This window comes from Idiotropiscis lumnitzeri, chromosome 5 (assembly GCF_059441095.1).
Source record: "Idiotropiscis lumnitzeri isolate Australia: NSW breed Sydney's pygmy pipehorse chromosome 5, RoL_Ilum_1.0, whole genome shotgun sequence".
Classification (NCBI taxonomy): domain Eukaryota; kingdom Metazoa; phylum Chordata; class Actinopteri; order Syngnathiformes; family Syngnathidae; genus Idiotropiscis; species Idiotropiscis lumnitzeri.
Genome location: NC_142395.1, coordinates 18,742,906 through 18,770,343, shown reverse-complemented (window position 1 = coordinate 18,770,343; position 27,438 = coordinate 18,742,906). Strand labels below are relative to the sequence as shown.

General features: G+C 39.6%; 1 protein-coding gene across 1 annotated transcript in view; it reads left to right on the top strand.

Moving 5' to 3' along the window:
- Positions 1-27,438, top strand: part of ankrd11 (ankyrin repeat domain 11) — an 83,888-nt gene that overhangs the window by 11,565 nt on the left and 44,885 nt on the right. The window contains exon 2 of the mRNA XM_088295773.1: positions 15,668-15,749. The gene's annotated coding sequence lies outside the window, so the exon portion shown is untranslated. The remainder of the gene's footprint in view (positions 1-15,667; positions 15,750-27,438) is intronic.

Here is a 27,438-nt window from a genome sequence, read left to right as displayed (position 1 = left end):
AGGAATTTTCAGGCTTCGGTGTTCTTCCAAGTTGCATACAGAGCAACAGTTCTCTCAATCTGTTCCGTGTCTCAGTTTGAAATGTTGGGGAAGTTAGTCTTCTTTCTCCCTTGCGTTGCTACAGAAAATGTACTGTATGCAAGTGTGAGTGGTAATTTACGCAGTAGTTTTATCTCACACATCCCCACATGACTAATAAATGATAAGCAAGGATATCTCCAGATATTGTTCTGTGGTTTAAAACACAACAGTATGCATTATTGGCAAGAATGCATAACCATGTACATGCGCAATTTCTGTCTTATCAGAAAGCGTACTTTGCATGCTCTCTATATTTAGGTCACGACTTTGGATGGTGGGAGTATCTATGCTGGTCACACTAAATATACACATTGCTATGTTATCTTGCAGTGCTACTTTCAAAACATTTGCTATCCTCAACATTTTCTCACTAAAAGACAAAAAGAAGGTTTTTCCCAATTTTGTTGGAAAAAAAGGTCCTGGGAAAACAGCCCCTGCAGTAAGCTATAAAATGAGATGATGTGAGGATGTTGTGCCGGGTGGGGGAGGGTAGAGTTGTTATGGCCTCGGTGAATCTCAATCATCAAGGCCCTTTATTGGGGCTGGCCTTTTGATGAGCCAGCTGCAGCCATTCATCTCGCCATTTACATTGAAATGCAACAACAGGAAGGGGGAAGGAGAGGATTGAGGAGGTGTGCGTCTGCGCTTGTTGGATACGAATGAAATGCAAAGACATACCTAAATACTAAAGACAGGACGCCCGTCAGTTGGTGCTCAGAGTTCCTAACATGTCTAGCCACCTATCTTTTGTCTTTCCCTAGCCCGTCGTCGGGCAGTATACCTAACCATAACAAAGGATCTAAGCACCCTTTTTTGACCAGTGCGTGCATTTGCAGACGTCAGCTCTTTTCTGTCTTTACAGCCCGGCTGGTGGCTATAAAGACCCTGTGTTTCATGTCACTGTCCCTTTTTAACAGCACTTCCTCATGCTGCTTTCTGTTGTTTTCATTCCTCATGCGGTGTTCTTATCTAATGACGAACCATTTCAGTTTATGAAGCTGCTGTTGACTGGATTCTCCGGCTTTTGAACCTGTTTTGCTGTAATGGATTTGTTATTGTAAAGGCTTGAGATGCATTCTGACAAACGAGTCTGTGTGTCATTTTTCTTTCTAGGATAAGTACAATTTCCTAAGGTTTAGACCTAAAGGCCAGTAATTGGCTGCCAGGATGGCCGAGTGGTCTAAGGCGCCGCGTTCAGGACCCAGTCTCCCCAGGAGACCTGGGTTCGAATCTCGAATTTCCCCATTGTGGGACTAATAAAGGGAATATTATTATTGTTATTATTATTATTATTATTTAGGGGGGCTTCAGAAAACGTTATAAATCAAGAGAGAAATGACAACACATCAGGGCTAGGGTTGGCTGGGTGATGGACTTGAATGTACGAATTATAATAGAATTATTTCTGGATGGGATTTATTCACAACAGAAAAACAAAGATTTAATGTAACGTAAATATTTTAATTATAGTAAAGCTTGATTAGCTAATTGTAAAGTCTGCAAATTTACTGGTCATTGGAAACCGAGATGTCCAGTGATAGCAGACATCAATAATAATAATAATAATAATATAATAATAATAATTTGCCCTTTATTAGTCCCACAATGGGGAAATTCGAGATTCGAACCCAGGCCTCCTGGGGAGACTGGGTCCTGAACGCGGCGCCTTAGACCACTCGGCCATCCTGGCAGCCAATGTTGTAATTAAAGCCTGCCATGCAGTGTGCACGTTATTTTTGGTTAGTTTTCTGTCTCATGAGACTTCGAGGCGAGTATTTAATAAGTTTGATCTTTTTAGTCTTTTATAGGTTTAAAAAAAAGTGCGTGTTACTTTAGCAGTGACCAATCAAAACTTAATCCTCTGGTCAAATGAATTGAAACAGGTATGCATTTGTCTATATGCAACCAGATGTTGCTTTTACCTGTTTGATTAATGAAATTGAAGACAGATGAAATGATAATACTCCTCCTTTATATTGATGAGGTACCGCCAAAATGTTGATTCCGGCATACTTATTGATGAAAGTTGTGCTGGCCCAATTGGGCCAGAATCTCTAGTGTATGTGGAGGCCCAGCACAATAACATGACCATGTTGTCCGTGACAATCAGAACAATACAATACAATTAACACATTTACAGAAATACAAGTAACCTGATTTTTCATCTATTTGTGTATGTTTTTATGTAAAACCTTAATTTATTAAAGGTTTGGTAAGACTGGTTTAAGAGCCTCGCCCACCACTTTGAAACGTCTGGAGTCCTCGAAAAAAAAAAAAACGTTGCTTTACCATCAAGTTTATAACTCAACCAATCAGAACAATCCCTGGCAGGTAAACATCACCTTCTTCCTCCTGTACAGGATCTTCCCTCATAACAACGGGCCGGTTGGCACATGTCGAGGCTTGTGCAACCTCTCTAGTTACATGCTTGAAAAGCTTCCCAGAGATATTTATCTTAGAAGAGCTTCAATAAAGATACTTTCTAAAATAGATTTTTTTTCTTGGAATTACTGATATTGCCAACATACTACATTCAAAATGTTTATTGGATACATTTGGTGCTCATCTGTGTGTATGCAGTTGTGTCGCACACTCGGCAGTGAATCTTTTTATAGAAAAAGCAGCCAGCAATGTGATCTCTGGCAAGGATGTAGGCCAGTTTTCCCAAGTTCACATTTCTAACACAAGCCCAAAGTCAGCATAGCCTGTTTTCTTGTTTTTCGCTTGTGTTTTGAGACTTTATCGTTCCATTATAGCAGCGTATTATTCTTGCTGTCATTTTTTCCGCAAGTGAGCAGTTGCTTGAGTAGTTGCTCTTCAACGCCACGTTTGTTTTGAGCTGATGACAATACATATGCATATGTGCAAAGCCTAGCCAAACGAGCCATACGTTTTTCTATTAATAAATGAAACAATCAGTTAGCTGGCTTTTGAAAATTGCCTGCTTCAATCCGTCAAGAATATTTAACAGGTCACAGCCAACTTGTATTTCATTGGAAGCAGTTGTGTGCTGGTGTGACAAGACTGCACATTTCGTTTTAGTTGAGTTTGCAAAAATCTAAAATGGCTATTTATATAAAATATTTACTATTTGAAGTAATGGAAAACATCTTTATTCCAAAGTTCTCATTCCTTGGCATGGAGTTTTAACTAAATTAAATTTCATATTCTGTTTTGATTCATGCTTATTTTATGGCTCATTTGACTTCTGAGGGGTGTTCTGTAAGGAGAATTGCAAAGCGCAATCTGTATAAAGCTACCATGCTCCATGCTAAGTGGATCGGTAACCAAACTAATGAATCGGTCTCAATACAGGTTAAGAAAAAAAAATCTATTTGAAATTGTTGATGATTTTTAATTTTTTTAAATTGAATTGGAATAGTTTGGGCATTTAGACGGCTTTTACATTGTTAACCTTTCATAACCATTTTCTTCATCTTTGCTAATTCTCTGACAGCAACTACAACAAAAAGAACATTTAAAACCCAACACTTATGACCAGCACATTTGTGCAGTAGCACCGAACAACGACGGATTTGCAAATGTGGCGAGTCGAGAGCAAAATAAAGTGTCAACTAGTGTCGTAATTATGATACAATGATGATTGTGCAAATGTTGCAGAGTGTCTTTGAGCACTTTAAATTGTCCAGCGGTGTGGAATACTGACCAACAACAGGTATGCGAATATGCACAGTGCGAAAGCTTCAATAATCAATTCTGTAACATTGGTCATTATTTGCAAACGCCACTGGAATGATGAGTCAACTTTTTAGAGACTTAGTAGCAAGACGGAAGAAATTATTGTCTGCTGGTGCCTACCTGAGGAAAGAACCTGGAAGAGGTGGATGGTCCAGGAAAATTTTGCATGCCCTTGTCTACACCAAAGAATGGAATCCTGTGTCCTTGCTCTGCCAATATTTGCAGCCTTCGTCTGCATAACTATTTTGGTTAGTGTAGGTGTGGTATAGGCGGGTTACACATATGGCTCACTCAACTGTTAAGCGCACACACCTGCATGCACGCGAACATTTTGAAAACAGTCAAGCATTAAATATCTGCTGTCTTTTTCATCGTATTGCTCTCTTGGTATCCTGTATAGATGACATTGTTTTATGTCTGTGCTTCCTTCTCCTTTCACCATGCACGGCTGTCTTCATGCTAGTTTATTCCCATTGCACACTTGACCATATTCCCTAAAGTTTTCAACGGCCATCCAGTAGCCGTGGGTCCTCAGGAAGTTATGTTTGCGGGAAGCTAAGATAAGATAAGATAAGATAAGATAAGATGTCCTTTATTAGTCCCACAATGGGGAAATTTGAGGTGTTACAGCAGCAAAGATATAGATCACACAGAGTCGGCGGCGTAATGTAGCCGTTAATGTATAACATTAGCAGCAGACATTCAGAAAAAGCATGCAAATATACACAGTATAAACGTATCTAAGTGTAAGGAAACACTCCTAATGTTTGTCCATTATACGGAGGGGGAAACGCTGTAATGATAAAAACTACTGAATGATTGAAAATACTGCAATCATAAAAATATTGCAATGATAAAAGTACTGTAATGGTAAGAGTACTGAAATGATAGAAAAGTACTGCATGATAGAAAATACTGCAATGGTAAAAGTACTGTAATAGTAAAAGTACTGCAACGATAGAAAAATACTGCAATGATGAAAGTACTGCAATGGTAAAAGTACTGCAATGGTAAAAGTACTGTAATAGTAAAAGTACCGCAATGATAGAAAAATACTGCAATGATAAAAGTACTGCAATGATAAAAGTACTGTAGTAGTGAACATCCTGCAGTGGTAGAAATACTACAGTGATAGAAGTATTGTAATAAGAATACTGTAATGGTAAACAAAATACATCATTGGTCAATATTTAAGTACACCCTTGGCTGAAAGTACAGTAGTAGTTAATATTGCATCCTAGGACTGCACAATTGCACTAATGCCCTCCCGTTTGTAGGCCTGACCCAATGTTCTTGTTAAAAAGTCTGACAGCAGTTGGCAGGAAGGAGCGGCGAAATCTCTCTTCGTACCTAGCTGTCACGTTTCCTCTTCAGAGCAGACACATATCATTGAAAATGATTTTAGCACTATGGCCGCTTCTCTGTTTTCCTACATATGACCTACAGTTCTTTAATGTGTGTGTATGTGTTGCTAATGGAAACTCTTTAGTGTTCTGTACCAGCTACAATATATTGTATGATCCCTATTCTAAAACACGTTAAAAAAAATATTCTGGCATGCCATTCTATTGTCTACAGTCTATTATTTTTTTGTGTCACAGAGCTCGCCATCCCTGGTTAAAATGTGCAGTTCCATTTCTAACTATGCAATGCCAGTTTTTTTTTTTTTTTTAGCAGTCTGCTTCAGTTCCGTTTCACCAGTCTGCCTTTGCACTGCATTTTATTGTAAACCAGCCAATATGGCTGACCCAGACTCATGGAGACACGTTCCCTTTAGGGCTGGGAAAAAAGGCTAACCTAGCAAATTTGACCACAAAAATTGCTCAACACAATTTTTTTCCACCGTGAAAACAATAATGACAAATTTTTCAAAACCATTATTTATGGTTTCAATCTAGAAATACACAAAAAGAAAAAAAATATTTTTTTGAAATCCAAGATCTAAGACTTGATTTCAATTTAACAACATACATATAGAAAAGAATATTCCACAAACACAGGGCTTGCACAAGTGTCAGGCGAGTGGCAACACGGCTTGGATAACATGAGGCCTGTGGGGGTTGTCATGCGAGACTTCAGCACGGCTTTTGGTGTAACCGATCACATGCTACTGCTTGATAATCTTAAATGTTATGGCTTTGGCTCGACTGTCTTGAATGAAAAGTTATCTGTCGGACAGATTTTAATGGAGGTTTCTCTGATATTACAGTATGGCAGTGTAGAGTGTGTTAGGTCATTTTATTTTCTATCTTTACATATTTTACTTTCCATCGGCATGTGGAGTACCTCAGGGAGTGTGTTAGGTCATATTTTATTTTTACAAATGACTTTCCATTAGCATTAAACGAATTAAGTTTAGTTATGTATGCCGATGATTGTACTTTGTACTTTACAGCTTCCACATATGGAATGCTGAATCATAATTTGAATTCTGAACTTCAGTTAGTCACGGACTTGATAAACAGGAATAAATTAGTGCTAAATATTAATAAGACAAAACCCATGGTGCAGATTGGCGAGATTTTTTTTTTTTCATATGCACATTCCAATACTCTTGCCCATTTCAACCAGTGAAAATAAACTGCACAATATTTTTGAATTATTGACATCAAATTGAAGCTTCTATCAGGGAAAGCCACCATCAAAATAGCAAACGCAAAAAATATTGTGCTGATTGATTTTTATTTTTTTTAATAGTTTGGAGTAGACATTAGTAGGAATTTACTTGAATTTTACTGCCGATTGGTCATAGTTTTAGGAAAATTAGAGATTATAAAGTTTTGTAGTACCTCCATAGTCAGGCAGGCAGGCAGCCATGACTGTTGGAGAATTGCAGTTCGATGGCCAACTAGTCAAGGTTTGCACTTAGCAAAAGGAGATCATCTTCTTATCGTACAGACCTCGGTCTCCGTTTCTCCGACGCCTCCCCGCTCATGCAGTCAAGTATTAGTAGCTCCATGTTGCCATCGGTCAGCCAGCTGAAGAGCACTCAACAAGAGCACAAGCAGGCAACGTGGATCCCCAGCCATAACTTTCGCCGGTGCTCTTGAGGGTGTCAAAAATACTGATTGTATCGGCCTGAAATATTGGTCAAATTTACACTCCATCCAATTATTACACTCGCGTAACAGTGTTGTTATTCTCGGTTTTATTGAAACAAAGGAGTTCATGCGGAAATCTCTCACATTGAGCACACCACTGGCCGTGCTGTCGGTGCACCAAGTGATTGACGATTTTGGCAAAGGGAATACAAGTAACAACATATTGAAGTAGCTTTGTTCGCTATAGTTTAATGTGTATACTGTATTCATTCAAAACAAACATCTGGTGGCTACTATCACATCTGGTGCACACTGCTGCAAGGTATTTATCAGTTCATCAGCTGATAACACGCTGTTCTTTTTTTATTTTTTTATAGAAGACTCTTACATAATTTGATTCCTTCCCTCTTTGTGCTGTGCGCCGTGGCTGATTTTGGATGTGGTTCAGAAATTATCTTTGTTAGCGTGTGAGAGTGAAAGAGAGAAGGAGCGCGACAGCTGGTCTGAGCAAGTCGTGTGCTGCATGTTGCTCAATAAATCAGTGTGTGGGATTATTTAAATTTTTCTACCTGACACAACTGGAAAACTGAAGAACCAAAGTAACATGACAGCTTTGCTGTAGTATGTTGAGTTATGGTGCCAGCCGGACTACAATTAAATGACTGAACTGGTATATTTGCTGAATGGCTTTTGAAATCACTTCAAAAACTTGGATTTTATCTGATGACTCCCAACTGTTCGCACTGATTATTCGTCCAGTTGATTTATAGAAGCAGCAAATGAAACCAAAATAAACAACTGTCTGTGGGCTCAGCCAACCACCAATTATAATTGTCCAGTCCCATTTTCAGGTTGAACTCTGGTACGAGTTAGATATTACTCAAGATCTGACGTTGAGGGACTATTATGAGCCAAGGTTGGCCCCGTTTGCAACATAACACGATAAATTGTAACTATTATTTCGTTTTTTGCATTTTTATACGTTTTTAATTAAGACTTCAAGAAAATAGTGCTTTTGTGTCAGTGTTTTTTTTTATTTTTTATCAAATGTTTTTTTTGGGGGGCATCATAAAATCTCATTTAATATTTAACATTTCATATCCCAAACTGTAATGCTATGGAAACTTTCAAAATGAAAGATCAAAGCCCCTTAATTTGATTATGTACTGGTACATAAGTGATGAGTTGGACCATTGATTATCCATCCATCCATTATCTAAGCTGCTTTTCCTCACGAGGATCGCAGGAATGCAGGAGCCTATCACAACCGTCTTCGGGCAGTAAGCGGGGTTCAGGCAGGTTGCCAGCCAATCGAAGGGCGCACATAGACGAACAACTCAATACACTCACAATCACACCAAGATACAATTTGGGGTGTTCAGTTAACCTACCATGCATGTCTTTGGAATGTGGGAGGAAACCGGAGTACCCGCAGAAAACCCACGCGGGCATGGGGAGAACATAAAAACTCCACACAGAAAGGCCAAAGCCGGAGTTGAACCGTGCACTCCTGTACTCTGGGGCCAATGTGTGACCCACCATTGGTTATAATTAAGAAAAAAAACACCAACAAAACAAAGACTTTTTCACTCCCATCAAGTCTACAAGATCAGATTTACAAGTCAACGAAAACATGTTTCTTCATGGAATTCATAAACATGGTTTCTCTCGTAGATGGAGACACTCAAAGCTCAGAGGCCACCACCCACCCACTTTTTGAAACCTCTATGATTACGCAAAAAAATTATTCGTCCCTGTGAGTCTGGTGACCCAACAGAAGCACTGAAGTAGCTCCCCTTTTCTGTACACAGAAAAAAAAATATTCAGCAGAGGCTGACAGGCTGCTGCTCTGCTCTCAGCCATTTTGTGGCTTGACCATCCCTGTATACAGGCTTTTGTGAAACATCTAGTCAAGGTTGTGTGGTATACCGGCATTACAAAAGAACATTGATACCTCGTCAAAAACAGGAGACACTACATACTTTTAGCACTGGTGCTTCTACTCAATTCAGCAGATGGTGAATATTTCTCCAAAGAGAGGCTAAGTGTCCTTCCTCCAAGCTTCTTCTTTGTCACTCCTGTGAAATATGTCAGTTGAGCATTTCTCTTGTCGACTATAGAATACTTTATTCACCCTCCGGGGCACTGTGCAGCAACAATGCTGCAAGAGTGGATGGATATCACCTGAAGCAGCTGTTGAAGACAAAAGTCTAATCCACAATAGGCTACAAATCCTTGTTGGGTGTTACCGAATGAATCTGTTACATAGAAAGGGACAACTAAACATTGGACATGATATTCAAGCACTAATGGTTGATTTAATAAAAAAAAAAGTTTGCTATTATTACCATTACCATAAATGTCCATTTCATGTTTTTAGTGGGATTAACGTGATGTATAAAGTCAACAGCGTGAGTTCATTTTGGGCCTCATATGATGTCGATGAGGGATACGTGCGACCTGGACATTTGGCTTTGGTTGTATTCCATAAAAATCCCATATGTGTCCAATCTAGGACCACATATAAAAGTGACCCTTGTCTGATTTGAAAAAAAAAAATGTAATTGAGTCATTCAGACTCTCATTAAAAGGAAAAAAAACAGATCCAGGTCCCACATGGACCAAAAAAATTCGGCCGCATTTGCGAGCCAATAACATCGGCCGAGGCACGTTTGTCACAAAGTTGAAACGTTGCAGGGCGAGTACGTCGTAACCTGAAGACTTCCTGTAATGCCAACGGCCTTAATCGGGCTTCTGGAAATTACCATTGAAGTTACGGTAATTATAAAGCTTCAAACAAATGCTACTGTCACACAAATAGACCCCCCCCCAGCTACAAAAGCTGCATTGACTCATTATCCATTTATCAACACGCTGCCTGTAAATCATAAATATATATGTATACTGTGGTGCCTTGTGCTATGATTTGCGTGTAACTACTTGTTTCATTTCAAATCACTTGTGGTGGTGTTTAAAGCTAAAAAGAGGAGAATCATCTCAATGTCCTGTCATTTATAGTCCTGACCGTAAGCATTAAAGCTGCTGGTGTGTTGTGGTAAAGTGCCGCTATATATTTTTTACTTTCCCCACAGCCATCATCTGCTTGCATGCCAAGCATGTTGGACGCCGCGATTTGCTAAAATGAAGCAAAACCGATGTTTCCAGTGAGATTTGAATAGCCAATTCTGCTGGTCCACCTTGCGCCTCTTCACTAATGTCACGTCTGAGGCAGTTCTCGGACAAAATGACCTCAAACCAACCATATTTGGAAGTCTACGGATCAGCTGAAGGATGTGATGACATCTTCACATGGCGAAGTACAAGTGTGCATTGTTAGAGAAGGTCATAAACGGGCAGATTCGCAGCGGTTTTACAGTTAGTTTGAAGTGCATCAAGTTAATTATTTCTCTGGGTTTGGAAGGGACACAATTCATATTTGTGCAGACATAAAGGGCCTCAGGCCGCCAATTGGTGAGCGCACGGAGGTTCTAATTCATTGGTTTATTTTGCAACTCATTTCGAGGAGCAAGCCATCGTCCAACTAACAAAGCCCCCAAATAACATATTTGTGCAGAGAAGCACAAAAAATATCGTACTTTGTAGACTGAGGATGACACACGGCACATTCACTTTTTAAGGTTGATAGATCCAGTCTGAAGATATCTTTCTTTTTTTTTTTTTGAATGAGATATTTTTCTCCCCATCAGTCCTGTGAGCCTGTTACCTTGACAACAGCAGAACATTTTTATCAAGGGCTGTGTGTTCGTTTTGTGTGTGTGCATGCGTTTGCGTTGAAGTAACTATGGCAAGGCAGCGCTAAGCAAAAAAAAAAAAAAAAAAAACATTAACTGTGTCACGAGCATTGCTGCCATTTTCTCATTGCAGCCCAGACCCTTCCTTCTCTTACGCCTCGATTCGCATCTCTGCCTTCATTAAATATGCCTTTTTGGATTTTTGGTTTATTGAACAAATGGCAGATGGCAATTTTCATCATCATTGTTATTTTTGACAATACAACAGAACTTGAACACATTAGCCCAATCAGAATGACCCTCACATTTGCCCAAAATATTTCATGTTACAGTTGTAACATGAGATATAGAACAAATCAGCAATTACCATATCCAAATAATTCATTGTTTGTTGAATACCAATTACATTTTCAATGCCGAATCCTTCATTTGGTTGTTTGAGAGCAGTACAGGGATCATTGTGCAGAGGTTCCTGTCTGCTGAAGTTTTAGATCTCATCAATAATGTAGATGTTTTTGTAGAAGAGATGTGTGGTGTGCATGTCTTTTTCTGTAATCTTTCCTTGCCCCCCACTGCCCATCGAACCCCCAGCCCCCCCACCCACCCCCCAACCCACACCCTCCAGTGTCAGCTTTCCTCTCCATTGTTTGTGCATTAAAGCGCAGATGACTAAATCTAATTAGTGCAGATATTACAATAAGCTCCGATACCTGATGCTCGGACATACAGTACTGCAGGCCAAACTGGATTGTTATGTGAAGCCACGGGTGCTTCCAAATGAATATTTGTTGTTTGGGTTCATAACAACGTTGATGCAGTAACCATTTCTGAAGTCTTGTGTTGACTGCAAACGTTACAGATGCCATAGCTAGCACATTTGAGAGGTGCTTTACTTTCGTTATACGTCTTGTGGCTGTGGTTGTGGTGAATGACAAAACTGGAAATGCGTTTTCTCTAGTGTCAATCGATGTATTATTTTTATTACTAGTTTTTTTTCTAGCTCTTAGTTGAACTAACAGGCCAGAGGAAAATGATCAAATCGACAGCAAATTACGGTTGAGAAATTTAATATTCATCAAATTGGTCACATTAGGCCACTTAAATTGTCCAATTACTCCTTACAGTGTTGAAGCACATTGCCCTCTCTCTCGCTGGTCCTTGCTCACACTGCGCCGCAAATCATCACGCCGTGATATGACATTGCATTACTGCAACCGTGCCTCAAGTCGAGTTGGTGTGAGTCAGAGCAACACTTAGAGGCATCGACCCTCTCTTAGCTGCTCAGCTCTGCATTTACTGTGCAATTTTTAGAACTGTTTGAAATTCCAACTTGCACTGAATGAGTTACTGTAAAGTTCAGACTATTGATGGAAAACTGAAAGCTACACATTTCCTCACTTGTTTCAACCCTCCACGGGTTAATTGACAAATTGATCACGTTGCCTTACTTAAAGTTGGTATGTGAAGTTTGACATGATGTGGTTGACAGACTTCAACCATCAATTCATTGTGCTAGCTTTGATACAATGTTACTTAATTTTTTTGTGTACTTTAGCTATTTGCTTCTCAGTTGGCTGACATCTCCTTTTGTATTGTTGGGGGAGGCGTTGGAGGGTTCTGCTTCCTGGATGGATTATTACAATCCGTCAATCCTCAGCTTCCCGCTGGGAACCCACAACAGGTTCCACTCCAGTAAAAACACAAATACCCGTCTATCATCCTCCTTGCCATGTAGGCCATCCCAGTGAGGTCTGGCCTTAATCCTGTTCTACGCACCCACCTGCTACTCTGTCTCTACCGACTTCTGGCCTTCCTACTCCAATGCTTATTTGATATGATCGAGTGAAAGTAAGTCCACACATTTTTTTCAACAATTTTAAGAGTGTAGGGAAAATTCTCAACTATATCCTAATACTCACTAATTAATCATACAGGAAATATCATTTTGGGATAATCCATCTTAATGAGCAACCTGTAAATTTTGTGTCTTTGCAAACGGTTTTCACCCCACTCATTTATGAGACCGAGGTGCATTTTGAACAAGCTTGAGTGAGCAATTGTGGGCTCAAATGGATAAGGGGAGTGCTACACTGACTGGAATGTTACCAGTTTAGCCCAACACTGGGCCTCTGTTAAATATGCTCCAATGTCCCGCCTCCTAAATCCTGATAAACCCTTGTGCTCAGAGCTGGAAGGCCGGCTATCCAGGAAGATCTGAAACACAAGTAGAGCTGCGGGGTGCTGTCCTGTTAGGTTTGTTGTGCCTTACTATTTTTCCCCGTTCACCACTGTCCCATATGACCACGTTGTTGTGCCACTCAGGTGTGGGTTGCACATTTTCTAGCATGGACCCCAAAGAAATTCTTACCTACTTTCAAATGTGTTGAGATGTTATTTCCCGCAGCAATTCTGACCTTGAGTTATGTCCATCTCTATTGACGAACGATGAACGATTTGAAAGAAACACTGCCTTCTGTAAATGGAAAGTGCTTGCTGGTGATAGCGTGAGCAAGGCAATCAAAGAATTGTGAGTTCTGACCAAAAGAAATATTTAGTGAATCTCTCTTATAATTGTCAATGTGATGTCCCACTTAACAATTTTTTGGGGGTCAGAAAAAGACTAGTTTCCCTGGATCGGTATGCCAAAATAAACCAATGAATTAGAAAAGGAAAAAAAGAGACTTCAGCATTTCCCAATGTTAGGGAAAGTGTTCAGCCCTAACTCACACTTGTTGTACTTTAGGGGTACTTTCACAACGTTGGGCACTTGCACAGACCCCGCATATTGTTCGGTGCGTTCAGCGTTCATTTAATCATCCTGCGTACCCTTTCACATTTTTTTTTTTATAAATCAGGTTGACAGCAATGAGCAGTAGTTTGCAACTCACGATCAGTGCCTGTAAATTGTTTCTTCTCAGTCAAACATTTTTTTCTTTGCTCTGCAATGCAACAATGGCAAATGGCATTGGTAAGGGAGGAAATTTGGAGTGGCTTTTTAAAACGGTACACGGCAACCTATAGTCACTGCAAAAAAAAATGGCTTTATGACTTAAAAATTGCATCCTTGCCTCCCTGTTCCAGGTCTCCCACCGAGGTAGGCTGCGATTTCCTTTTTTTTTTTTTTAAATTCAGAAATCCACCTGTAACTGGTTTATTTTTCTGTTTTGTTCATGTTTGGGTCAGTTTTTAGTCAAGGGCTTTGGACACCATATGGTGTAGATAAAGCGCTATATTAGTGCACACCATTTTCCACGGCTATTGCACATCATGCATATCCGTATGCGCGTATGTGCATTTGGGCGCGTGTGCTAGGAGCAGAGAGAGAGATGTGATGTCTTGTGATTGTATGACAAGAAATACCGTGAGGTTAGTTACTACAGGTTGAAAAAGCTGTGTGGGTTTTCATTGTTGACAATGAACTGGAAGATCCCAGGAGTATAGCGACATGAAGATTAATTGGGCTAAAAGTTTGGCCTCTGGGTTAACCCCTTTCTCATCAATTTGTACCCAGAATATTTTATGACTCCATATTTTTATTTTGGTCAACTAAATTTACAGCCTGATTATGTAAATTTCTGCATTTAGGACTTTTGTAGCTATCAACCTAAACTTGGAAAGGTTAATTCGTCAGGATTACTACATAATGTTGTCAAAGGGGCTGTATCAGATTTGAGTTTGACAAATTTCCATACGTGCATGTCTAAGCCCATTCCGCTGACTTGATGGAATCAGACGTTTGGCGATGAATTGCCGTTATGTTTTTTTTTTGTTTTTTTATAGCTGTCTCTCATCTGTTCTATTATAGCAGAGCGATACCATATGACTGACTGGAGATTGGTCTCTGGGTCACCAGTGTGTACCGTGGGTAGGGTCTGGAAATACTAGGATTACCATGTAATTTTAAATATGGTTTGTTTTAGAATTGTTCCTTTTTTTGTTGTTGTACCACATTATGTTTGCCTTTATGCATTGTAGCGTATGTAACTGGTAATAATGATTTAAAAATGCATTTGAAAATTCCAATAACAAAAAAAAAATCTGTAATAAAATGAAGATATCTAAACGGGTGTCTGATTGTCCTCCTTTAGTCATTCTTTACCAATTTAATAACTTATATATATATATATTGCAGAAATCTATGGTTGATAGCGATTGTTTTTTATATGCATTTTTACCGCTTTTTAACATAAGGAATAAAGCACAAACAGCGATCACACTTTGCCGCGCCATATGCAACACAGACACTACAATATGCACAGTACTTTCAATAAATTGTCATACTTTAACGTTCTCCTGCTAGCAGGTTAATTAGATCTACCTCATATTTGCTTTGAAAAGTGGTTAAGGCCTCCGTGACTTTAAAACACAAGGTTTTAGTCTTTGCCAAACGGCGTTGCCCTGGCAACAGCAACAGTTGTGATGATATTCCTGCAAGTAAAATATGGTAACGTTTTTTGTTTCTTTGGGGCCTGAATGTAGTAATGCCACTTTTAATTTCGTCTTCCTTCACCTCCATCAATATGGAATGTGTCAGTAACCAAACCTGAACAGGGCCATGAGGGGCCTTTTACCTGCTCACAGCTCTAGTTGTCGTTTCATTTGTGCTATTTTTTTTTGTACATATGTTTGAAGCAATCTATATTACACTGCATTATTGGACAAAATAAAGATGAATTTTGGATTTGCTCTCGTTTGATCATCTGCAATTTTTTGAATAAATAAGGCAAGTCCGCCATTTCAGTAAAGGTTTGTTCCATTATGTTTGGGTTTGCCTGTGTAGTTACCATAATAGATGCATGAGTTCGCATTAAATAGCTGTCTGCTCAAGGTTTCTTCCCAAGTGGGTTTTTTTTCCTTGATTTTTGTCTCACTCATGTGGGGTTCAGTAAGTCCTTTAATAAGTGAGGAGTGTGGTCTTCTACCTGCTCCATGTCTAATGTGCCCTGAGACTACTTCTCTTGTGATTTGGTGCTGTATAAATAAAATTGAATTGAAGGAAAGCTGTTGAGTGTGGAGAGATCCCATTTTGCCCTTGGCTTTGTTTGTCTTGTCTTCATTAATCATGCTTTCTTTCTTTTTTTTGGCTCGTTTCAGGATCTGTGGACACCCGAAGATTCTCTGGTGCTTCTCTTTTTGGATTTTAGTGCACCGACTTTCTCCCACAACCATGGAATCGGTATGTTGATGAACAACCGCCTTTCCCAATGTTTTGTGTACCCTATAGAGTTCCAACAAGAAACTTTCTTTCGGTTGCTTTTCCCTCAAATTCATTTCTGAAAGCATATTCCTACCACCAATATTTATTTGAAATTGCCCGGATACGGAACCTCAGTTCACAAATGCAAATGTTGACAAATACACTTTTCTGACGCATATTGATATGGGTCACAAACTATGCTTTGGTTTGCGAACGGTCACAGCATTAAAATGGAATGCTCAGTGTGAATGTTGTTTGCATCGTGCATCATGTTTGTTGTACGGATTTTTAGCAAGTTTTTTTTAATAAGCCCCCAGTGTGACTCAAGAAAGTAAAACGCAAAAGTGATTGAGCTATTAAGAAGGTAGAGACCTTGGTAAGTTTTGCGGCCCCTCCTCTTGCTAGTAGGGCTGTTCCCATGCCGCCATGTGTTGTTTTTATTGAATCTTGTGTTTTGAAGCACTATAAACGCTTTGCTTCAGGCGGGTTGGAGTTCCCTTTCAACGACTACGGAAATGTCTGTCAGTGCTGGTTCTCATACCAGAGGGTCACAGTATGACGAAGCACGTTTCTGGAATGTAACCCCTTCAAAAGATGGCTGTCCTAAGCAGGAGTCTGGCGGCATTGCAGGGGGGCCCTGACAGTTGCCTCCACATATGAGATATTTGTAATTTTACAAGTATACTAAATGGTTATGTAGTAGGAATAGACGATGGAATTTCAGTCCCTTGACTTGGGTTTGAGAAATATTTGAGACTAGTTTTCTGTATTTATGCATGCTATGTACTAGTGATAGACCAATATGCTTTTTTTCAGGACTGATACGATTATTGGTAATCACGGAGGACGTTAACCGATATTGGAAGCCAATATTTATTTGTTGAAACAAGGGGTAAAATGGTCTAACTATTTTGGTAAAAAAAACTCCAAACTTGGTTTAAATGCCTTTAAAACGTTTATTCAACAACTTTAATGATTTACAGCTTGTTAAAGCTTTTTTTAGAGCTTAGAGAACAACATCTTAGTTTTCAAAGTCTAACAAAAAGTGTTCGCAGCTCCCAGGCTCAACTGCATGTCTTATAGTCCAATAAAAACAAACATCTATTTAAAGTTTACGTCAGAAAATAGTTTTCTATTTGTTGTGAATTGTAGGAAACTAACCTTTATTAAAATTTCGGCAAAGTCCGTTGCCTTGCCTTCCCCTGCTCGCCATAGTGCATGTGACTCGAGGTGAAAAAGCAAACAGGCACCTTACTGCTGAGTGGCTGCTACCCACTGCACAAGGAACCTATCAGATGGTGCTAGGGGCGGGTCATTGTGATTCTGTAGGCAGGGCCACAAGCATAGCAGAGAAAGAGAGCGAGAAGTGTGGTTCAGTGAGACAAAATAACCCAGCGTTTAATTTATCGGCCCTGAAAGTTAAAAAAAAAAAAAAAAAAGAAGCAGATCCCGATAATCTGCAAAATCCCCAAAATCGGCCCCAATGTTCTATCACTATTATGTACGTTACAAGCATCAGGCATTTGGTTTGTCACTATGTGTGCAGAAGCTTCTTGTACCAGTAGGCATTCTGAAAGCACTTTAGCATTGCGCTCTATCCTTTGGAATGCATGCATTAAGAACAGAGCTTAGTGCATGCTGAACTTGTGCTTTGCTGTCCATTGTCAGAGATTGTGTTTGTACGAATGAAAAATAGGTCACTGTTTCTGTCCTGCAGAAGTTGCTCATGTTCCAGCAAAATCCCTACATTAGCAAGTGTTTCACTCAGACTTATATAACAGGCTACCAGATGTATTTCACGCACTAATCACCATATCATTGATTGTGGACATGAGTCATCTCTATACAGAAATTAAGTTTCAAAGGTATAGTTAAAATTCCTCACTGTAAAAATATGTGTATATTAGAATATTTAGCTGTGGGGAAAAATGTGCTGGGCAGTCAGTGACACCAGGAGTCTGATTGCGCTTGCTTTGCATACATCATCACTGCTCGTTCCCTAGTCACAGCAGCCTTTCTTGTTTCTCTGCCTGTGACATTGCACCAGCTAGAGCTGCTTCTGTTTACCTCCCTGAGCTGCCTATATCTGCTTACTGTCAGTGGAAACCAAGGAAACTGATCACAAAGCTTATTATGGGTGCCAGGAGTGGAATACACACTGTGCCTGTGGACACGCAAGCACACACACACGCACACACACACACACACACACACACACACACCACCCTCCTCCATCTCCTCATGTGATGCCAGTCACATGGTTTCCAGGCAAGCAGCTCAGTAAATCTGAATTGGTCTTTTATTTTTAACTGCTTTAAATCCTCCACCTAGGCTGCACTGTTAGTGCAAGTATTGTAGGCGTCTGTTGATTTTTTTTATTTTCATTTTACTGTCTTGAGAATCACTTCATAAAGTCAATACTAGATCAATGTTTGTGCTTCTTTCTATCTTGATTTTAGAGACACGCATAGGTTGGATAGATGGATGGATGGGGATGCAGCATTTGGCTTTTTAATTCTCACATGTCCAACCAGATATTTTCCACCAACACAATCGAGGTCCAAAATGGAGTGTAACTGATATGGAGTATTATTTACACTGTGATCCAAATTCTTAGACATCGCTCTTTCTGTTCATTTCCCAAATTTTCAATTTGGGTTTTCAGCAGCTTTATTACTGGCAGGCTCATGATATATTTTTATCATCAACAATTTCCGTCTGTAACAATCTAAACTGTAACTTCAGTTTCCACAATCTAAACAGTACTTTTTTTGGAATAGTCAAAACATAAGTGCTACAAATTATGTACACCATTAAAAAAACAAACAAACAAAAAAAAAACAAGTAAACAACCAGGTTCTAAGAAACACAGTGAGGTGCATAGAATGAATATAAATACAATACCAACTGTTTCATCTAACAATCAGTTATGCTTACCGTTTTACTGGTAAACGTGCTTGTAAATGAAATGTTTCTGAAGTTGACTCTTAGGAACACAAGTTTGCCAGCTTGTAAATAATAAGTTCAATCAATGTTACGACTGTCATGACTCACCTGTTTTCTGGGTTAGGTCATGTGACCCATCACAAAATGAGCCCTGAGACACTGCGATGTCATTTTCAGTCGACAGCAAGTGGCAAAATGTCCGTCTCTGAGTTGGATAGAAACAGGTGGATTATTAATATTAATCGCAATGCCGTCTTTAGACTCTGAACATATTGTAAATCCAATTTTTGACTTGACTTGCCCTTTCACAACACTCAATAGGCATTTGAGAAAGAAGGAAGCTAACAATAATTGTTGAAACTTTTTTGGTGGAATTCTTTCCCATTCTTACCGGATGCACAGCCTTCAGTTGCTCAAGAGTCCAGGGTCTCCTTTGTCGAAATTTACACTCGCAAATTATCAATGAGAGACTTTTACTGCAAAGTCAAGCTATAGTAACACATGGAGAAAGTGGCTTGGCGTAAACAGAGAAGTCTCTGAAAAAAATATTGTCTAGATGGAAGCATAGGTTGCTCCAAAACCTATATCAACCTTTCACCATTATTGGTGCCTGCACAGGTAAGCGAAGTTACCCATGCCATGGGCACTAATACAACTGCATACCATATCGTATCACAGTTGCTGGCTTTTGGACTTTGCATTGATAATGATCGGGAAGGTCCTTTTTCTGTTTGCCTCACGAGACTTGACAACCACAGCACAGTTTTCCACTTTGTCAGTCTATCTCTGAGGAGCTCGGGCATTTAATGTTGGTTTTCCGCCTTATATGCAAAGATTACTCCAGATTCTCTGAATCTTTTTATGATATTAGGAGGATGATGATATCTCCAAATTCCTTTCAATTGTACAGTGAGAAATGTTCTTAAACTGTTGTACTTCTTTGTATTTGACAACACAGTCACATAAAATAATCTCGTCTTTGTTGTGTATTCAATTGAACATCGGTTGAAAATGATTTGCAAATCATCATATTTCGTTTCGATATATATTTTACACAGTGTCCGAACTTAATTGGAATTGTGGTTTGTATATTCAAGCATTTCCAACCTTTCATGATAGAACCATCGGAAGAGAAGAAGACATGTTTTTAAATCCAGTCAGTTGGTTTGTTTTACTTGTTAATGTTATAGTTGTGTAAATTGTGAGCAGCCTTAACAATGTCTCTACTGTACAAGAATACTGCCTCTCCTGCTTTCAAAAGTTAGCCATGCGCAGACCTATGTAAGTTAGGTTTATCTTTCAGCAGCCAAGCTCAAAAGCAAGGTGTCTGTGTTCGATTTGGTGTCGCCAAAAGACTGAAATTCTTGTAATCACACCTTCTTCACTCGTTTCCTCTTTGCACTCTCCCTTCGATCTCCTCCTTGCCCCAAATGGGGCTTGTTTCTCACTGGGGATTAGTGTGTGCAGCAACTCTGAACACAGAAGTGGGCCCAGCCTGTCACGTTACATAACTCGCCACGGGAAGAGCGACTCAGCCTTGCCCGGCTGGAGAGACGACTATAGAGGCTTTGTTTTCCCCACCTTGCCTTCTTCCTCCTCTCTTCGGCTTCTCGTCCTCCCCTTCAGGCAGACTGCACAGTTATACTGTATAGAAGGAGTCTGTTTTCAGGAAACAGACGAGCCACTGTGGCCCTGGAAGAGTGCTAATAGCGACTAGCATTGCGGGGCGCTGTACGTCTTAGTAATTCAAGATCTACTCGAGGTCACACAGTTTCAAAGATTGGAAGTTCGTGTCTCTGCCAATTCAGCATTTCCGCTTTAGCATACCCTTTGGTGACCCAAGTGTAGCGTTCATTTCAAGGGCGATGGACCGTAGAGTTGAGTTTTTATGAAAGCGTTGTCCTCTTCCACTTTCTATGTGGTTCGTTTATAGCACACTATTTCCATGCAGGCATTGTGGCATCACTATTATCGTTGGAGCTCAGAAATGTCTATTTTCAATATACGTTTCAGGAATGAGAATTTTCTGATTTAATAAGAATTTTTTTTAGGGTGGGGGTGGGTGTCTTATGCTGTTGCGGTCAAGTGAGAAGGGAGAAAATTATAATCAAGCACTTAAAGAGTGAGGTGCAGATTTACGGCCAGTCCTAAGTGATGGTGTTTGAAGAGTTTTTTTTATTTTGTGCTTTTTCTTTTGTGCGTCCATGAGAGATGTGTGGCATTGCCATTTATTGTGTAGTGTTTATTTATTGGTTAAATTTAATTCTTGCTGCTGCGATCGTTGGACGTGCACTAATGTTAGCATTAGGTTGCGCTAAATTGGCCTCGCGCGTATTGCCATTTGTGCCTGTTTACCTCAGATAATGTCCTTTAAATCGGTTGTATTTGATAAGCACAGTAGCGTCAAAGTTGGAAAGACCCCACGCTCCCCCTCGACAATTAGGTTTTCCGACAATTTTCTCTGTCATGCTCATCCCTGACTTTTGAATCACAAGATGATTTTGCAAATGTTTAATTAATTGCAGTTCAACAAATTTATAGATTATTATTATTATTGTTATACACTTAATGTTTGGACTGTTGTCACACACGGCAGGCGGCCATGTTGTGTGATAGCTGGAATACTGTCTGCTTTCAGTGCATTGTGTATGAGCCAACGTTTTCCATCAAATGTGGCCGCAACGCCAAACACTGTTTGGTTCTGATGACTAATTTTAGAGCTGCTAGTCCCTTCTCCAAGGTGGGACGGATAAGATAACATAGAAGTGTCCCCTCCCTCTTTGCAGTTTGTTTTGCTAGTCTATTTTGTAACTGTCTACCAACAGACATACGGTATGTTTTTGTATACTGTATCCTAAAACTCAAAATAGTCGGTGCCCTTCTTTTAAATGAAAACACATAATGATCACTGAAATAATTCTGATATGACTGGGATTTGCCTGAATGCAAATTGACAAGCCACAACACATTAGGGACAAAGTTATTTGAGTAGATAAGACAAAACTGAAGCTTTTGGACAAGTCTGTTCGGCTCAGTTTACAGAAGCACCAATGAAGCATTTGCTTGTGTTTGTAGAAAAGACAAAGGAAGACTCTCAATAATGTATTGGGGATGATTTGCTAAATTTAGCCATCACTGGGTGTATTGAGTCTGTGCTATGAACTCAGGATAAATACAGTTTTGTGAGAAGTAAGCGTTAGTTCTTTTCTCCATGAGCTAATGGCCGAAAGCACACAGCAAAATAAATGGCTATGGCAAAGAACAAATCATTGTACTATTTTGGAGTGGCCTTCTGTGTGGTCCTCATCTAAATCTAGTTGAACAACAGTGGAATGAGCTGAAACATGCAGTCTGGAAAAGCCTGGAGGCAGCCTTCAAACCTGAGACAGCTGGCACAGTTTGATCGCAAAGAGAGAGCCAAAATACCGAATTTACCCACTGGTGCACACCTCCCCACTGGTGCACAAATCTCTTCGAGAGCTACAGACCTGTATTGAAATCTTTTGATTGCGGTATGTGCCTGAGAAAAAGATTGCTCAAGTTAAGCTGTTAAATGTAACTTTTGGTGCCCCCTTCAACATCAACATGGTCATGTGTAGAAATTCTATAATGACAACGCCTTTTTTTAGGGAGGCAAAAAATAAATTCACAATTTAGGGTACCATCGTTTTTTTTAGCCCGGCCTGCTTCGTCATTTCAAATGCTTTCAATTTTTCTGTTAAGTCTATAGCCTTCAAAGTGGCCCTGTAGAAGTATCCTACTGACTAAATGTTAGGGATATTGGGCTTTCGGGTGAAATCTCAGTGAATTAACCATTCATTCATTCATTTATTCATTCATTCCCCGAACAGTTTAGCTTCTCTAGGATCACGGGCATGCGGGAACGTGTCCCAGCTGTCTTTGGACAAGAGGCAGGGTACAGCATGAACTGGTCGCCAGCCAATCGCAGGGCACAAATAGATAAACCACCTCAGTCACATCTATGGACGATTAATTAACCTAAAATACACTATACCCTTTACCGGTGAACTTAATTTGAGCTTCTCTAAACTTTTGAATGTACACCTCTTGTGAACTTTGCCATTCAGTGCCTCAGAGAATAGCAAGTTGTACAAAAAGTACTGTAACAATGAATCACGGTCAAATTTAGTTCACCTATGGTGGTTATAGTGTAGTGCATTTTCGGTTTGTCCTGAAATTCACCCTAAAGCTTAATAAAAGTTTGTGAGTAGTCCACTTGCGCAAACGTTGTCTCTGCATTTCCATTATGGCCTAATTCCCTTGCTTATACAAGGTTCTTGCAGATCATTAAAAAGTCTTAAAGGGCATTGAATGCATTCATCTAAAAACAAAGCCTAAATTGGCATTGAAATGTCTTGAATCAAGCTTTTAAAAGTCTTGAAAAAATGTTGACACTTAAGTAGGACTATTGTGAAAGGAAATAATCTCAAATCTCAAAATAAATGAACATTCTTAAAAAAATAAAAAAAAATAACAAAACCAACAAGTGACTTTTTTCATTTAATTTTAGACTCTTAAAAGCAGATGCACGTTATTTATGTAATCAAGCAACTTCGGACAACATCAGTCTTGAATTTTGTTTCAAATGTCTTAAAAAGTCTTGAATGTAACTCACCTTAAGCAGGAGGAACAATGTTATTCTCTATTCTAGTCAAGAAAAATCATGTTTGAATAGCCACACTTTACCAGTGTTGGTTTATGTCATAAGTTCCGTTCTAATCTTTTAGTCCGCCACAAAGGTATTCTTTCTCTTAAAGAGCAAGCTGAAACCTTGCAAGGGACCATTAAAGATGAGTGCAGACAGTAGACAAGATACGATCCATGATCTACAGTTTCTTGTCATAATGGCTTCTTTTCTGATGTGCTTATGCCCGAAAGGAATCTGGTTACAAGGAATTCCACGCCAAATTGGTGTACAGTCGACTAGACGTTTTCGCTGGTCATTTACTTATCACAAACGAGGTATATGATATCATTACAGGTCATTCATGTCATTCTTTGGCCCCGCCTGGTCCTTCTCATGCCCCCTTTAGCACTACCGCGTTATGACCTTGGTTTCAAGTGGCTGTGCTCCGTTAGAAAGCCAACACCCCTCCTGGGAGAAACTGACCTTGTTGTCTGTCACATTGTAAATCTGCACACCGCTCTCGCACATTAATATTAGCAGATTCAACAAGTCTTGTGTTCACTTTGTAGCACCTGTGTTATGTATGAAAGGACTTAAGTGGGAGCTATAGGGCTGACGGATTTCAGGAAAGAATTTAATTGCTAATTTTCTGACAGCTTTCTGGCAATATTTACTATGTACTGTAACATTTACAAAAATCAAATCATTGGTTATTTACCATAAATTCCGGATTCCAAAGTGCACCTGATTAAAAGCCGCAAAAGCTAAAATAAAAATAAAAACAGCTAAACCCACCGAAGCTCTCTTCAACAGCCTCAAAACTCCTTCGTAGATCTCATCAGTCTCACTTTCGCTGTCACTGGTGTCAGTTGCATCATGAGGCAAATTCGCAGATGAGCTTGAGCTGTCCTATTCAATGCGCACAAGCGCAGCCTTTCGAAATCCGTCGGTGATAGTGGCTTTGTTGACACTGCTCGATGCTGTCAGGATCCACTGGCAAACCTCTTGTTAGTATTACTCTTGCGCTTCACTTGCTTTTTGCATGCAGCCAGTTTTAGTAAAACGTTACATCATCCAAGCCCCACACTGAAATATGCAAATAACTTCGGTATGTGGGCTGACTCGGTCAGTTTCATTAGTCCACTGTGACGTGTTAGGTAATTTCATTGGTCAGATGCAACAAGACTTTTGGTAAATCCAACCTGCGTAAAAAATGGTTAGTTTAAAAAAATAAATAAGTAAATAAACAGCGTCTGATGAAAAGCCACAGAGTTCAAAGTGTGTGTGTGGGGGGGGGTCACAATTTAGCCGCATGGTTCAAAATCTAGGAAAAAAATCGAGGCTTATAGTCCGGAATATACGGTACTAGTTTTGTGGCTGTAAGACCAGCTATATATTTTGAAGTATTTTATTTAGGGCTGTAGCTATCAAATATTTTGGTATTTGGATATTCTACTTTAAATTCTGTAAACTAATTGTGTATTCAGATAAAGATATTTGTTGCTAGGTTGAAAATATAGAGGACAAAAAAAAAACGCATTTCCACTTAATAATGAACGGCCAACTGGTTTTGATGTTTAGATCATCAACATTTAATACTAGGGCTGCCCAATACATTGAAATAATATTGACATTGGCCCATGCAATATGCTTATCGGAAAGAAATGCAATTATATTCTTACAGAATTGGATGCTTTTATCTGAATTTGACCAGTTAGACGCAACCTTAAATGTAAAATCGCCAACCAAAAGTTGAACATTATCTAGAGTAATTACAATTAATTAGGTTAGAATACATTGAACTTATTTTGCTGCATGATTTTTTTAATTCTTTCATTAGTTAAAAACAATGTAATTTCTTTAGGCACATGTTAAATATCACAATAAAATCACTGTATTCAACAACCATATCGCATGTTTTTCCAATATGGCGCAGCCCAATTTTATGCTTAAATTTCACCTGTGTATTGCACCACACTATTTTCCTCTCCAGAAACATTAGTGAGAATTTAGATAAATCGCTCCTCTTGGAGATTTTGGTCTATGAGATGACAAAGCTGGCAGCGAGTGCCTTTAATTAACAATTGAACATTATTTCAGGACAACAATGTGTTCTTGCCGTCAGTTGCAACAGTTTATGACCGCAATAAACGCTCCAAACATAGTCAGGGAGATTGGTTAAGTCTGCCAATTTTTCAAAAGTAGAAAAGTCCGAGCCATGCTCAGGCAATTTGGTAGACTAAAGTATGCTCAAACTGTCCGAGACAAGTTGCCCAAGCTGTGAATAATTATTAGCAAAGCTGCCTTTATTAAAAATGTTATAAATTATAATACTTTTGGGTATTATTTTCTTGTTTGTATTCTTGTTGTTGGAATGTGTTCCAATGTGTTGCATCAGACTGTAGTCTGCTTAAGAGCTGGGCCGGGGCCAGCAGTCAGCCAGGGAACAGAACAGGAAGCAGATGGAGCAGTTTGGGCTTAACCCTTCCCACGCCACTTTATCCTCTCGGCCCTCCTCCTCCAACCTGCAGGCCACTTTGTAGAATGGAAGGAAGACTGGGTAGGGGAGTTGTGTTTGGGGGATGGTAGAAACATGACTGCTTAAAGTGTCAAGCAGAAAGAAATGCACAGGCTCAGAGCAGGGATGCTGCCACACAGCTTTGTTTATTGCCACACATGTATACCAACAACCATCACTTGCAAATGCGGAACTGTTCTTTCGATTTGAGTTCTTGAGCTCCCATTAACCGGTGCGCAAGTTTTTTTTCTTTTGCATGCAACTTTGGGGTTGAGTCATGTCCAATCACACCTTCTGCTTGTGTTATTAGAGAGGGAAGCACAGAAGCGCTTTGACAGAAAACCAGTGGTTGCCAATTAATTTTTTTGCAGACAACCTGCGTGCTTGCTGGTGTCAGTTGTCTGGTGAAAAAGTCCAAAACGGGAACTGCTCCAGTTTCACCAATGTCATCTGCTATATTGAGCACAGTGCAGAGTTTCAAATAAACACTCGCAAGACAGAGAAACAAAACTTGAGATTTGAGGCTCCATTCTATGAAGGCAACCTTCCTCAAGCTAAACCTAAAGAGGCGCAATTGAACGCATGTAATTTTCAGAGAGACGGAAGTCAAGACTTTCATTGCCGGTAGCTGTTGGCAAGACAACACTGAAGCCTGCTTAGAGGAAGGTCCGTTCTAGAGAAGGCTCAAACTAATGCTAGGTTCAGACCGAAGACAAAATATTGCTTCCCCGCATGTTTCTCGCATTAGTTTGATTGTGGGAAAAATGCAATGCTCCTACATTTTTGCCGTACCTCAACAGAGAAGTTTCAACTCTGTTGGTTTAGCTGCTGCTTCTTCGTTGGTTTAACTATTTTGTCTTAATTCTTGGATGCGGTGCTGCTTTGCCTCCAACACACATGCAATTTGTGGTCGGGTTTGCTTTCTGATTTTTTTTTTTTCTGTCAAACTTTTTGTTTGTTCTATTGAACATATTATCGAGGGCATTCTTGATATCGATCATGTGTCTATTGCGATATATATTGATCTTGAATTATTGCCCAGCTTTGGCTTTCTGTCTAAAGGTGCAGTGGAAAAAGCAAAATTGTGGAGTGAAATATGACCATTTAGCGATAGATGATGATGTCTTTAGTGCGTCTTTCCACTCCTTCCAGCAAACAACACAGCTCCTTCCTCCACTTGCTTTCCACCAACAAAGTGTTAGCTGATTGTGTCATGGGGGAGGGTGGCGGCACTGACATCTGTGGCCCTCTCCTCATTCTGGCCTTTGCCTTATTCTTCTCAGCACGTAGACTGATTATAAATATCGTTAAACGTTGTAAAACACAAGATGTATACTGTATGTACTCTTAACTGACCTTTGCTGTTCATCAATGCCAAACTTAAAAGCGGGCATGTGGTTGGTTGGTCTGCACTCTGCATGCAGCACAAGCGTGGAAAGTTCACATGATTGGCTAATATCTTCATTTTTAATATATTATCCTGGAATGTTCATATATATATATATTGATACAATAACAAGATATCATACAGCCCCACTTGCAATATGTTACAATAT